The sequence below is a fragment of the Salminus brasiliensis genome, chromosome 8, assembly GCF_030463535.1.
Source record: "Salminus brasiliensis chromosome 8, fSalBra1.hap2, whole genome shotgun sequence".
Taxonomy (NCBI): Eukaryota; Metazoa; Chordata; class Actinopteri; order Characiformes; family Bryconidae; genus Salminus; species Salminus brasiliensis.
Genome location: NC_132885.1, coordinates 3637275 through 3653255, shown reverse-complemented (window position 1 = coordinate 3653255; position 15981 = coordinate 3637275).

Below are 15981 nucleotides of genomic sequence, written 5' to 3'. Positions count from 1 at the left end.
AGGCATGTATCAGTCAGCCATCACCCTCCCAGTGTAGGGAGCATTACATATGGTAGAGAAGAGGTTGGGTAATTAGCTAATCTAAAATTGTGGAGGAAATTGTGGGTGTAACTGAAGTTTGGGAGGAGGAACATGCCTGAAATATTTCACACTCCACCGCCTATTAGTCAGAATGACCACACTGTAAGTGGTCTATCTGTTCAACCTAAAAATACTTAGTGTAGTTAATGTGGTTTATTTAACTCAAATAAATATGTATATATATACTATATGGACAAAAGTATTGGGACACCTGCTCAATGATAGTTTCTTCTGAAACCAATGCTATTTAAAGCAAGATGTTGGATGATCAGCACCCCACCTCATCATCCCCAACTCCTAAACTCATCCCAAAAGTACTGGATGGAGCTCCACCATTCATCATTCCAGAGAACACAGTGGGTGGATACAACTGGATGAATGCAACTTCAAGTAGCTAAATGCATTCATTAAAAGGGCTTATTACCAAAGAATAGCCCCATCAGTTTGTACAGACGTCCCTGTAGTTACTGAGAAATACACTTTAGTGTGTATTAAGCTGCGTTAACACAAACCAGCCATGCTTACAATTCCCTGGTTACAACAACATCCATGACTACAGATCACCACCGTGAAGTCCTCTGAAAAGCACTGCTTTGAAATGATGTCACTTGTATTTGTTGGTTGCACATAAATAAACTATAATACATCAACACAATAACAGTTTATACATGTGCAACTGACTGACTCATACAATAATCATACAAATTCAAGACACGATTTTTGCTCCATAAGAAGGACCAAAGAAAAGCCTGGACAGATGTGAGATCGGTTCAGTGTCCAGAAGCCCAGTATTTGCATACCCTTAGGCCCAGTGGAGGAATGGCAGGAGATATATAGCCAGGGGGTTTCTGTGGGGCAGCTGGAGTTGGACACAGCTGGAGTTTGTCTTAACTGATGGCTCAGGGTGCCGTTCAGTGGCGCTTATCATGCCTCCCACTAGCACTCCCCAAAGCTTATCGAACTTTGATGCCTCAAACTCCCACCAGAGCTTCTTAACATGCCTCAATCTCCAACTACAGTTTCCTATATGCATCATGTTTCCTCCGAAGTTCATGTACATGCTTCAAACTTTTGGAGAGACCAGCCTTCAGTCTTTCTCAAAGTTCCTCCATTTGTCTCCTCCACACATCAATTACAGATCCCTCACTCTTTCAATAGAGATTCTCCATCAAAGCTTTTCTACATCCCTCACTCTTCCCTCAGAACTCTTCGACATGCCTCCAATATTCATTAGAGCTCCTGTACATATTCTCTCAAATTTCTCCATTCTGTTTCAACCACCAGAGAACCAGAGAACCACTATATGCGTCAAATTCCCTCCAAAGCTCCACTGCATGTGTCCAGCGTTCCTCAAGGTTCCTCTCCATCCCCCAATCTTTCCTCAAAGTCTCTACATGTCTCAAAAGTCAATTGAACCTTCTGTATATCCCTCTATTTTTCCTCAAATCTCCCCATCCTGCCTCAATCACCAATCAGAGCTCCACTATATGCCTTAAATTCCCTCCAATTCACATGTTCATGATTCAGTCTTTCCTCAAGGCTCCTCTACATTCCTCATCTTTCCTCAACCCCAATCTACAAGTCTCTAACATCCATTAGAGCTTTCATACACTCCTCAATCTTTCCTCAAATCTTCCCATCTTACCTCAAACACCAATCATGGCTGCACTCTAGGCCATAAAATCTATACCTGCTTCAAACGTTCATCAAGGCTCTTCTACATGTCTCACGTTTCCCTTAGACCCCCTCTACATGTCTCAAATGTCAATTACAGCTCCTGTACATCACTCTATCTTCCCTCAGATCTCCCCACCCTGCCTCCAGTCACCAACCAGAGCTCCCTTAAATGCCTTAAATTCTCTACAAAGCTCCACCATATGTCTAAAATATCCCTTCAGGGTCATTCGTATGCCTTTAACCACCTTCAAAGGTCAACCACATGCCACAGACCTCCACCAGACCTCCATCAAATGTCTAAAACATTATTGTGTACTTATCTACATACCGTAAACACTCCCCCAAACCTCTTCTATATCCCTGAAACATTATTCAGAACACCTCTAATGTGCCTCTGCTGGCTCAAACATTACTGAGATCCTCTACATTCCTCAGATATTCTTCAGAACTCCCCTACATGCCTTACATTTGCTTCAGAGACTTCCCTCTGTGCTCGTTGCACACCTCTATATGCCTTAAACACCAGTCAGAGCTCCTCTTTAGGCCTCATCCTCATCACCCAAAGTTCATCTGCTTAATATTAAGTAGGTCCCCCTTAGGCCACCACAACAGATTTGACCAATCAAGGCATATATTCCACAAAACCCCTAAAGCAGCATTAGCATTAGTCTTGTAAGTTGTGAGGTGGGGTCTCCATGAGCATCAGTGAGCCTTAGGTGCTAAAGGCCTGTGACCAGTTCACTGATTGTCCTTCCTTGGAGCACTTTTGGTAGACGCTGACCACTGCATTCCAGGTGATGTTTTGGAGATGTTCTAACCATCATAATTTGGATCTTGTTGAAGTGTCAACTGACTGTTCACTTGCTGCCTAATATGTAGATCCCACCCCCTGCCAGATGAAGCCACTGTAGATGAAGCTAATCAAAAAAGTTCTGGCTGATCTGTGAACATTTCTCAAAGCTCCTTCAAAGCTCCTTCAGAGTGATCAAACCTCCCTCAAACACTCTCTCCCACAAATCTCAGGACAAACCACACATGCCACTAAACCTCACCATGCTGCAAAAAAATCTCCTTATCACTTCACAAATCTCCCTTAGACCTCAGAGACCTCCCCCCAGTGAGTCAGCCTAATCTGAGCAGGATCTCAGAAGAACGGCACATTACAGCACAGTGTTCCTGGGAGGTACTGACCTTTCCTCAGACTCAGCGGTGCTCTCTCGACTTTTCCCTAACAAATTACATGATGTCCATCTCAAATTATTACCTTTTCCTTACTTGTGTTTACTGACACGCGACACACTCCCAAATTGGTCAGTGGTTGCCAAGGGGAGCGATTTGGCTCACTGCAATGAAAATACATTGCACAACTAACATAAACACAACTACAGGTTAGGAAAATGAATAAATAAAATTTACAGTGAACTCAGGGTGTGAAGTATTCGGTGAGTGAACCGAAGTGAAGAACCACTGTTCTGTTCACTATAAAGACCAAAATAGGGTTGTTTTTAGAGTATTTTCGGTGAAGGTTAGGTCTCTTATAAACCATCCATTGAGGGTCAAAGTGAAAACCCCTTATAAGAGCTTTATTTCATACTGATGCAAAATTGGTTGAATGTTGGTTAGTGTTTGAAACATACGTACCTTTGAAAGTCTAAATGACAATGTAAGCATTACAATTCAATAATACTAAAGTAAATAACAGTTCAGAACAGTAACAAACAACAACTATTTAAATATTTTCCATAGAAATAATTTACAAAATTGTTGGGATTCTGTTCTGTGGAGCAATTGAACAAAACTGGATCAGCCATAAGTCTGGAGAGAACACCCTGCCTACAGTAAAGCATGACGGAGCTCTGTGATGTTCTAGGGCTGCTGTGCTTCCTCTGGCCCTGGAGACCTGCAGCGTGTTGAGGATGGATTCAAGATGGATTCAGTCTCAGTAGTATCAGGAAATCCACATACCTTCTGTGAGGAAGCTGAAGCCCAAGCATACCTCAGCAAGTCCACCAAGGCTTGGCTTCAGAAGAAGTCCAGGAAGATTCTGGAGTAGAGCTTAAACACCCAAGAATATTAGAAAACTTGAGGCCACTGACCATGAGGAATGGGCTAAGATTCCTTGGGAACTCTGCTTCCAGAAGCTGGTGTCTGGCTGTGCATCACGCTTGCAGAAGGTCAGAACAGTGGAAGGGTTCTACTAAGTACTACAGAGGCTTGTGTTAATGTGAGTATTTCTGAGAATGTAGTCGTCATTAAAAGTGGTATTTTGGGATGAAGTTGGAGAAAATGCTTGTTCTATTAGTTGTGTTGAGATATTTGAGATAATTGGTCTTGTTTGATTGGTTAACTGTAAATAGCTGAAAGTTTGTACATTTAGCTAGAAGCGCTCATCTTCACTGAGTCCTGACTGTTCTCCTCACTTTTTGCCTCTCTTTCAAACATGGTGGATGATTAAGGCTGACTTCTTTCTTTTTGGTTGAGCCTACGATGAGCTGTATACATCCCATTGGTCAACAGCTGGCTTTGGGTCAAACATCTCTGTTGTCATCTTAGACAAGTGGATGTGCGTTGTAAACTCCAACGCTGACCGCAGCCCCGTCTGTGCACACTGAGACCAGATGTCCTGTGCAGTTCGATTCACACCCAGATTAATAAATCCAAGGAAAATCGGAGGAAAACTTTCCGTTGTTGGCACAATGTCCTCCTCATATGACCGCATGGAACGTGCATGTTTCGCTTTCAGAAAGGCCAAAAGGAAAATATTACACAGTGCTTGACGCTGTTCTTCATTCGGTATGTCCTGCCACCTCTCCAGTAGTGGTTTTCTGGGCAATGTTCATGTGCTCTCTACTCTTCTCATGCTTTTCAAAAGCTCTGTGGCTAAAATGTTTATTCCTTACATAAAAGACGCGGCTTTTATCCACAAGACTGGCGCTTTCACGGCATATTTTGCACCACATTTCTGTGCGGTCATCATCTGTTTGGAGCCATGCTACGTTTTGCAGCCACCTCTCCGCGAACGCTCGTTTTTTACTCTCAGTTTTTGTCTGCTGTTTCTTTGAAGGTGGTGGAATGCCAAAGTACTTTTTGGACATGTTGGTGAACAGCTGGAAATCCAGAGATCAAATAAGCTAGTTGTAACGTATGCTAACTTCTGCCTTAATATGTAACAGTGGCCCAAAAATTAAACAGTGGCCCAAAAATGAAAAATTTGTTTAATTGCTCCACAGAACAGAAATATTTCTATGGAAAATATTATGATAATCGTTGTATGTTACTGTTCTGAAGTGCTGTTTTGGAAGAACTGTTTTTTACTTCAGTATTATCGAAATGTAATGCTTATATTGTCATTTAGACTTTCAAAGGTACGTATGTTTCATTTACCAATCAACATCCAACCAATTTCGCATCAATATAAAATAAAGCTCTTAAAATAAAGGGTTTTCCCTTTGACCCTCAATGGATGGTTCTTAAGAGACCTATTTAAAAAAAACCTTCACAAAAATACACATACTCTAGAATCAACCCTATTTTGGTCTTTATAGAACTAACAGTGGTTCTTCAAAGGCCTGTGTTGGACAATGAGATGTAATTGGACGAATGGATGGATGCTTAAATGGCCCTTTATCTAGTTAACCCCTCAAACCCCTTAAAGTTAATGATTCAGGCATTAATCACAAAGCCTTTTAGATTACCAGACATTGCGGAGTCCCACAGGGTTCTACTTTAGGGTCTGTGAAACTGATGCAAATTATGGCAGTAAAGAAGTGTAGATTTACAGAGTTTATATGGTTTCAGGAGTTAAAGCCTTCCTTGGATTGTTGGAAATCCTTCTGTAGACGGTTCTATACAGCTGTAAAAAGGGTTCCACTATTGTTATAAGTTAAAGAACCCAGTTTTCATGCTGTAAAGAACCCTTTCAGCTGAGATTGCAGAAATAATACAGTTTGAACAGTTTCGACTGGTTCTGAGTGAGGTGGACCTTCTGAACTCATATTGTGAATTAAAACAAACACAGTGAATACAGGTATGATTATAAATCACCACCCTGTTACAGTGCCTACCCCAAGCCTAAACAGCGAGGAAAGCCTCCGTGTTCTTTCCACACTAGCAAGAAACGTATGAAAACAAGCAGCCCGCTCAGAGCTTCAGCGCTCTGGTACTGAAGGTGGGCAGTGGCTGAGTTTTTCCTTCTGAGTAATGGCATTCTCTGAGGGGAATGTTTGAGAGGAAAATGTGGAGGGAGCTGGGTGGGCACGCACATTCCTAATGACTTTAAAGTGCTTTCTGGTGCTCTCTCTAATTTGGTGCTCAGTAATGGTGGGGTGGGTCAGGGGAGTGGGTGGCAGGGTGTGTGTGAGTGTGTGTGTGGCAGCTGGGGGTAGACGAGTTGTTTGTAGAAGTAGGAGGTGAGCACCATTGCTGATTACCACATGCATCTTTACTGATGGGATTACCTGAATAACACACACCCTCACCTCCCCTGCAGTTCCTCAAACTTTCTGAGAAGACGTCTATCAGTTAGGCGGTTGGGGAGGGCAGGGTTTATGAGGGCTGTAAAATCCTGTAAAAGCTACAGTTTGTAGTTTTTTTTTCTTCCTACGTCAATAGAATAGAGAGAGAGAGAGAGAGAGAGAGAGAGAGAGATTTAACCTTGTAATGCCAGATTAGGAAGCCAGAAAAACGGCAAAGCAAGATATCAGATTATTTCTATTAACTTTCTAAAGCTCAGGAATATTAATCAGACAAATGGCCTGATAGATTGATGGGCAAATAGACAAACAGACAGGTTGACAGATATGTTATATATATATATATATATATATATATATATATATATATATATATATATATATATAAAGATGTTACATGAATAAACAGATGCATCCATTGGTTGAATGGATGAACAGACGGACAGGCAGAAAAATGGATGAATGTGTGGACTGATTACTAAATTGATGGATGGACGGAAGGGTGGACAGAGAGACAGACAGACAATTGTCAGGCTGGATGGATGGATGCACAGACAAACAAATGGAAAGATGGATTAATGAATGGATAGAAGGACGGATGGACAGACAGACAGATGGACAGACAGAAAAATGGATGGCTGGATGGACGGGAGGGGTGGACAGACAGACCAACAGACAGACAGAAGATTGTCTGGCTGGCAGGATAGATGGATGGATGATTGGCAAACAGACAGACAGATGGAGTAATAGATGGAAGGAAAAGTGGACAGACTGACAGACAGACAGAGAAATGGATTGCTGGATGGATTTGAAGGGCAGATAGGCAGACCAACAGACAGACAGAAGATTGTCTGGCTGGCTGTATAGATGGATGGATGGATGGATGGATGGATAGATGGATGGATAGATGGATGAACAGACAGATGGAGTAATGGATAGATGGAAGGGAGGACAGACTGACGAATGGATGGCTAGATGGAGGGACGGACAAACAGACAGATGGATGGATGAATAGATGGATATACAGGCAGATAGATGAATGGACAAAAGGATGGATTGATGGATGGATTGATTAATGGATAGGTGGATGGATAGGTGGATGGAGAGGTGGATGGATAGGTGGATGGAGAGGTGGGTGGATAGGTGGATGGATGACAGAGAAGACAGAGAAGGAAAAATAGATGGATTGATGAATGGATGAATGGTCGGACAGACAGACGGATGAACAGATGGCTGGATAGATAGACTGATTGATTTATGTATAGATGGAAGAGCAGAGAGACAGACAGACAGACAGATAACGAAGTGGATGGATAGATGGACAGGCAGGCAGATAGATGTATGGACATCTATCTGCCCCCATCTATCTGTATGGACATCTATCTGTCCCCGTGCCGAAGAAGTCCACGGTGTCCTGCCTCAATGACTACCGTCCCGTTGCTCTCACGCCCATCATCATGAAGTGATTCGAGAGGCTAGTCATGAGGAACATCAAGACCCAACTGCCCTCTTCATTGGACCCCCTGCAATTTGCACATCGTCCCAACCGCTCCACGGACGATGCCATCACCACCACCCTTCATCTCTCCCTTACCCACCTGGAGAAGAAGGACACCTACATCAGAATGCTGTTCATAGACTTCAGTTCAGCATTCAAGAATCGTTAAGAGCACCAAGTTCCTTGGTGTCCACCTAGCGGAGAACCTCACCTGGTCCCTGAACACCAGCTCTACAGCCAAGAAAGCCCAGCAGCGTCTCTACTTCCTCCGGAAGTTGAGAAAGGCCCGTCTCCCTCCACCCATCCTCACCCTCTTCTATAGAGGGACCATAGAGAGCATCCTGAGCAGCTGCATCACTGCCTGGTTTGGGACCTGCACAGCCTCCGACCGCAAGACCCTCCAACGCATTGTGAGGACAGCTGAGAGGATCATCAGAGTCTCTCTCCCCTCCGTCATGGACATTTACACCACCTGCTGCATCTGCAAAGCAACCAGCATTGTGGATGACTCCACCCACCCTTCACACAGACTGTTCTCCCTCCTGCCATCAGGAAGAAGGTACCGCAGCATCCGGTCCAACACTACCAGACTCTGCAACAGCTTCTTCCCCCAAGCCATCAGACTTCTCAACACAACTCAACTTCTGAACTGATGTCTTTTCTGTTACATGTCTCTCTCTCTCTCTCTCTCTCTCTCTCTCTCCAACCATTTACCCCAGATAACATGGGAAGCATTTTTGCACAAAGCATTTGCACTAATAACCTTACTACCTCACTGGACTCAATATTTATTACACACTGCATAATTTGCACACTACCGCCAATTATTTATTATCCTCTCTCTGTACTGTGTTGTGTTGTGTTGTCTGTCCGCACTTGTATTGTGTTGCACTTGTGTTCTGTATGCACTGTGTCTATGTTGCACCATGGTCCTGGAGGAACGTTATTTCGTTTCACTGTGTACTCTGTATGTAGTTGAAATGACAATAAAACCCACTTGACTTGACTTGACTTGACTTGACTTGACTTGACAGACAGACAATAGGTAGGTAGATGGATGGATTGATTGATAGATGGATGGATGAACAGGTCGATGGTGTAATGGACAAATGAAAGGGCTGACAGAATGCCAGATAGACAGACAGATGGATAGATGGATGGATATACAGGCAGGAAGATGATTGGACAAACAGAAGGATAGATAAATGGATGGACGGACGGACAGATAAACAGTTGGATGGATGGATATACAGGCAGATAGAAGAATGGACAAACAGGTGGATACGTGAATATCCATCCATCCATCCATCCGTATGTCAGTCGGTCTGTCAGCCCTTCCATCCATCTATTACTCCATCCATTGGTCTGTCTGTCAATCCGTCAATCAATCCATCCATCCATGTATCATTGGTTGATTGACGGATGGATGAACAGACAGACAAATGGAAGGATGATGAATCGATGATGGTTGGAAGGACAATTAAGAGACGGACAGACGAACGGATGGATAGATGGATGGATGGATGGATGTACTGTGTGTATTTCTAAGTGCTGGGTCTAGAGCAGGCTCCCCAGCAGGTTCTTTCCTCTAGACGTCGTCTCTATTGTCTCCTCAAACGTGTCTAAAATAAGATTTTTTTTCGAAGAGATTAAAAATTGGCTCTGATTCCTTCACAGTTTTCCAGCCACACTCCACCGTCTGCTCCTCATCAGATTGAGGAAGATCCTTTAATGCGCTAATAAGCCTTTATTTAATGAAATGCCGGCTAAGGTCTCACAGAAAAAGCTGCCTGGGAGTGTGGAGTAGCTCTGCAGAGAGAAACTGTGCGGAGCTCCATCTGGGGGGCGTTAGCACAGGACGCTAACGCCGTATGGTCTGCATTTGCCGGAAAGCTGTGACCTTCGGGGGTCAGGGCTAAAAGAGGGACGCTCATGTTTGGGATATTACGACAGAGGCTGCTGGGGGGTGGCATGTCAGGCGGGTTTAAAACTATGAATCAGCAGTAAAGCCGAGGACACGTTCCTCTTGTTAACCATTTTTTGTGTCAGGCTTGAATCATAGAATGGCCTTCAGAAGTTTGGGGACACTTATTTTGAGACTTCAGAATTAACACAACAAACTAGAGCAGCTGAGCTCTGATCTGTTGGGTATATTAACCTGATTCAACTGTTTTAAAGTTAATAATAATTTAAATGATTTAATTGTTTAAAACTAGTTGAAAGCGCAGGTTGAGGCGTTTACAGGAAGCAACAGTTTTACCCTTTATTAACCCCTTAAAACCCCTATGGTCCACCGGTGGGCCAAAAATTTTACTATAAACATCTATAACCAAAGAATAGCTCCATGAGTTTGTACAGAAGTCCCCGTAGTTACTGAGTAATACAGCTTAGTGTCTGATAAGTCATGGAGTGTAAACTAAGGGGTTAATATATAATAATAAAATGTTAATTTCAACTGTTTTCAAAGGTTTTTTAATGGAATAGTGATGATATGTAATCAGTCAGACGTCAGGGAGGTCACTGAAGGACCTTCTTAGCTTTCAAGTCAAGGTAAAAAGATCATATGGATTAATAATAAGTAATTTTGGAGCATTTCTATTGGTCCATTCGTCACAAACTTTAGACATAATTTCCAAAGATTTACATTATGTCAAAAAGTGAAAAAAAAAAAGAATCAAAAATTAAGAATTCAGTTCTTTAGGTTTAGCCTTAAAATCCTGAAAATACTTAAAGTATTGAGTAAAACATCATGTATGTATGTTGTAAGCTATTTCACTTGCAGCTATGTCTTTTTTATTTTACATTTACAGTATTTAGCTGACGCTCTTATCCAGAGCGACTTACAAGGTCACCTGTATTACAGAGGAGGGTCAGTGTAGTGTTAGGAGTCTGGCCCAAGGACTCTTATTGGTGTAGCGCAGCATAGTCACCCAGACCGGGAATCGAATCCCAGTGTCCCACGTGGTGTGGCAGTTCTCTGGCAGGTAGTGGTGTTATCTGTTGCGTCACACCAACCACCAACCATTTTATTAATTAATATAATATAACATCAAAAATACATAATAAATTGATTCAGTGTCGGGTCAAACGTATTTACACAGTGCTTTCAATAACATTACAAAGCAGCTTAAAGGAAATCCGAGCTCCTGGTAAGCCAGGCAGAGAAGATCGTGGCAAGAAAACCTTCCACAGAGCAAGAGGAACAACACGTCCTCCGCTGGTCAGCAGCAGATAGCACAACAAGAAATGCAGGAAGAAATGAAGGAATCACTAATGAATGACCAATGAATGATGGGGAAAGATTCATAGATGATTCGTAGATTCATGTCAGAAGTCTTATCATACATAACCTGGTCAGATTCTTGAGCACAACGACAGCTCTCCGGCTCTGACCACCTTCATCCACCACTATGAGCAGTGGTGGCTCAGTGGTTAGAGCTTTGGGCTATTGATGACAGGGTCCTCATTGATCAGTCCTCAGTGACTGATCCTCAATAATAATAATAATAATAATAATAATAATAATACTGCAGCAGAAAGTCCAGTCCAGTCATTGGAAGATTGTCTGCAGTGGTTTATATTCAGTTGGACCCAATGACTGCTTTCCAATGACCGGACTTTGGTCCATTACTACATCTAGAGCTGTTTAATATGGATGGAATTAAAGCTCCAGTAGTAAAGATCTCAGGTGATAACACTAAAATAATCATGATCGGAAATGTGTAGAAAATCGGGATTTGGCATTGACTGCAGGTCAGCGTTTGCTTCTACCTCTGTCTCTTATACAGCTTTAAACACGCCTCTCTAAGCCCCGCCTCCTCACAACCACACCTGGTCAAACTGCAGAGTCAGCAGAACTGCTTAACAAGGGCAGCATGTGGAGACTGACCACAGCCTATAAAAGCCTCAACACAAATGTAAATAAACATTAATCGGTTCTAGATCAGTTCCATATCAGTAGAACCAAGTGGACCAACTATTCTGAAAGAACCAAAAGGTCTGAGTTTGAAATCATGATAAGATATATTACAGGCACACTGGCCACTTTATTGGAAACACCTACCGTGTGCTTCTTCCACTCACTGGCCACTTTATTAGAAACACCTACCTTGTGCTTCTTTCACTCACTGGCCACTTTATTAGAAACCCCTACCTTGTGCTGGCCACTTTATTAGAAACACCTACCTTGTGCTTCTTTCACTCACTGGCCACTTTATTAGAAACCTCTACCTTGTGCTTCTTTCACTCACTGGCCACTTTATTAGAAACCCCTACCTTGTGCTGGCCACTTTATTAGAAACACCTACCTTGTGCTTCTTCCACTCACTGGCCACTTTATTAGAAACCTCTACCTTGTGCTTCTTTCACTCAATGGCCACTTTATTAGAAACCCCTACCTTGTGCTGGCCACTTTATTAGAAACACCTACCTTGTGCTTCTTCCACTCACTGGCCACTTTATTAGAAACACCTTTCTTGTGCTTCTTCCACTCACTGGCCACTTTATTAGAAACACCTACCTTGTACTCTCACCCTCAAACACACACTTAGGCCTGCTTGAAGCCCCCCGAGCAAAACCTCCTAACTCTTACGGTCGCTCATGTGTCCGCAGTGTCCTCTTTTCTGAAACCTGAAATGCGGATGACAAGGAGGAAAGCAAGGAGCCTCTCACACCCCCAGACCAAGCCCTGAGCACACTCCTATAGAAGGCTGTTACAATGTAACTAATGTAGCACATACCTGCACAATGTATATAGCCTGTATAATTCTAAATTGTTTACATTTTATATTTTATTTTATATATTTTCTGCATGTTTAATTTTTGATCCTTGTTATTTGTCTATTTATATTTATACTTTTTATTTTATGACATCCAATGTGGGCAGCAAAGTAAGAATTTCATTGTACAGGGAAACTAGTTTCCTTACTGTGCATATGACAATAAAGCTTTGAATCTTGAATCTTGAATCTGTGGAGACACACACAAACACACACCAAGAAAGCAGGAATGCAGGCTGTGTGTGTGTGTGTGTGATGTCCTCCAGTCCGAGTCAGTAGTACAGAGATCACATCTTGTGCAATAATCAGCCACACGTACCACACTGTCCAGAACGGTCAGCGGCTTGTGCTCTTTTACCCCCATTAAAAAAAAGCCCTTCACTGTTTTTTCTAGGTGAAATCCGCAGCCGGACCCCACAGGCAGCTTCTACAAACTTCCCCCCAATTACGCTCCGCTGTGCAGGCCTGTTTGTTTGCACAACGGCAAAATCTCATAACCTCCTACACGGAGAGCAGGAGACCCGGCTTCACCCACAAAAGCCAGGCCTTTGGTATTGTTGGTATTTAGCTGTGAATCCTATTTACAGTACAGACGCATTTCAACTGCTGCTGCCTTTTCAGATCCTGGTCGTGAAAGGACGAGAAGAAACGGTCCAGTCAAAAGTTTGGATACACCTTTCCTCTCTACAGAGGCCACCCAGGTGCTTGTTTAGTCTCTTATCTCATGTCACTCTCAAAGGTGTCAAACGTATTGACATCCATGACTTCTATAGAAGCTTTTTACTCCAGTAAAAGTGTAAAAGTACTGGTTTCAGAACCACTTCAAGTAGAAAAGTAAAAGTAATGGAAGGAAAACAAAGACCGAAAGCTTAGGCCGCGCCACAGGGGTCTATAGTGCACTACCCCCCCCCCCCTCCCCAAAACCCCATTTCTCTAAAAGTCATAATGAGGAGAATGATCTATTAAAATGTTGATGTTAAAAATGTTGGGCTGCACTAGGCTCCTGTTTCAGCTGCAGATCTGCCCATTGAAAATGAAGCATTTCAGTAATATCAGCTCTATTAAAGGAGCGTCTCTGTGCTCTACTGAGCATCAACATGAGCTTCATGGAGGAAAATATGAGGAGTCGTTGTCTAGAAGTTCTGTAAAGCTGCAGAAAGTCAGACTTCAGAGGCGTGTGATCAATAAGCTTTATTGGAGTGTAAATGTGGGGCTCAGTCGGGACGTTTCACTGCAGCTCTCTTGAGTCTCTGCCACGGACACAGTCTTCATACTAGACTACAGACGTCTGCTGTGAGCTCGCTGGAGAGTGACGGGACGTGTGCAGGTGTGATGGATCTCTTATAAACCAATAGGGAGTCAGAATGGAGTCTGTTTATACTTCTCATCCAATCAGGATCAGACTCTCACTTTCTGGATGGAGAGATTTATCTGGAGGGTTTTTTATTGATGATGAGCCGGAATGAAAACAAAGGGAAATGAAATAGGAGAAACGAGGCTGATTTTAAAATGTAAGGAGGAGAAAGTTCAGATAATTGGGGGAAAATGTGAGAAGTAATAAATAAATAATTACTCCAGTAAAGTTTAGATACCAGCATTTCTACTGTAGTAAGATGTAGTATTTGTACTTCATTACTGGACACTTTGGGTCAGTCTCAGATACACATATGCACAGATTTTGGAGGTGCATTGCTGTGAGGATTTTACTGCATTCAGCAGCAAGGTCAGAATGCTGAATGATCACCACCTCACCTCACCCACATCTCCTCAACTACTCTCAAAAGTGTTGGATTCCAGAGAACACAGTTCTTCCACTGCTCCACAGCTCCTCAATGCTGGGGGGCTTTAGACTCCTCTACTAGCTCACGCCTGACATTGGGCAGCATGGTGCCAATAGGGTCATGATGTTCATCTGCTCCAGAGAGTCCTATTCTATTGGCAGTACTTCTTCTCTACAGAGACTAGACAAGCTATGACTGTGTGGTTGTGTCTGCAATGGGTGCATTGCAGTAGCTGAATTAGACGGGTTGTCCACAAACAAGAGAGTGAGAGAGAGAGAGTGAGAGAGAGATTGAGAGAGAGAGAGAGAGAGGGAGAGAGAGAGAGAGAGAGAGAGAGAGGGAGAGAGGGAGAGAGAGAGAGGGAGAGAGGGAGAGAGACCCCCATTTATTCACTTCTTCTTAAAGGGCCCTTTGGAAACTCCTGCGGCAAAAAAGCACCACTGTTCAATCTTATTGATAGGTAATGAAAGATCTCTCTCTAACACTCTCTCTCTCTCTCTCTCTCTCTCTCTCTCTCTCTCTCACACACACACACACATGGTGTGTCTCAAGGCTAATGCTATGTAACACTGCTCCATTCACCCATAACGTCACCACAGGGGAACAATTCTCTTGGCTTGCTCAGTGTGTGTGTGTGTGTGTGTGTGTATGTGTGTGTGTGTGTGTGTGTGTGTGTGTGTGTGTGTGTGTGTGTGACTTTGTGCTGGCAAGACAGACAGCTTCATTATGGTCACAAGTCTAAAAGGAAAATGTTTGCTGTCTGCTTTTTAGAATTCCTGAAAAGCGTCTGTCTCACTTTATTAGAAACATCTACCTTGTGCTTCTTCCACTCACTGGCCACTTTATTAGAAACCCCTACCTTGTGCTTCTTCCACTCACTGGCCACTTTATTAGAAACCCCTACCTTGTGCTTCTTCCACTCACTGGCCACTTTATTAGAAACACCTACCTTGTGCTTCTTCCACTCACTGGCCACTTTATTAGAAACACCTACCTTGTGCTTCTTCCACTCACTGGCCACTTTATTAGAAACACCTACCTTGTGCTTCTTTCACTCACTGGCCACTTTATTAGAAACCCCTACCTTGTGCTTCTTCCACTCACTGGCCACTTTATTAGAAACACCTACCTTGTGCTTCTTCCACTCACTGGCCAATTTATTAGAAACACCTACCTTGTGCTTCTTTCACTCACTGGCCACTTTATTAGAAACCCCTACCTTGTGCTTCTTCCACTCACTGGCCACTTTATTAGAAACCCCTATCTCACTGACCACTTTATTAGAAACCCCCACATTTGAAACCCTCTCTTGGCTGATCAGCTGTATTATCGCTCTTTTGAAAGGCAAATATCACGAGTGAGACATGCGTTGCACAAGCAGCAGCAGCAGCAGCGTGTGTGTGTTGTGTAAGCTCTGTGTAAGCTCTGTGTAAGCTCGTGCTCAGTGTTTCCTAAGGCCATTAAAAGTCCTAAACTTTATTTACAATCTCTCCGCACTGCTGGCCACAAGGCAGCAGGACGCACACAACGCATAGCAGATGCTAAATTCTTCCATAATTGCTCACTTGCTCCATAAATCCAACTCTGTTCCTCGAGGAATGCAGGGAATAGCTGGAATCACGTCAGGAAGGAAAACAGATGGGATTTAAAGCAGCATTATGCAGCACTTTTACTTTAATCAGCAGCTTCAGGAT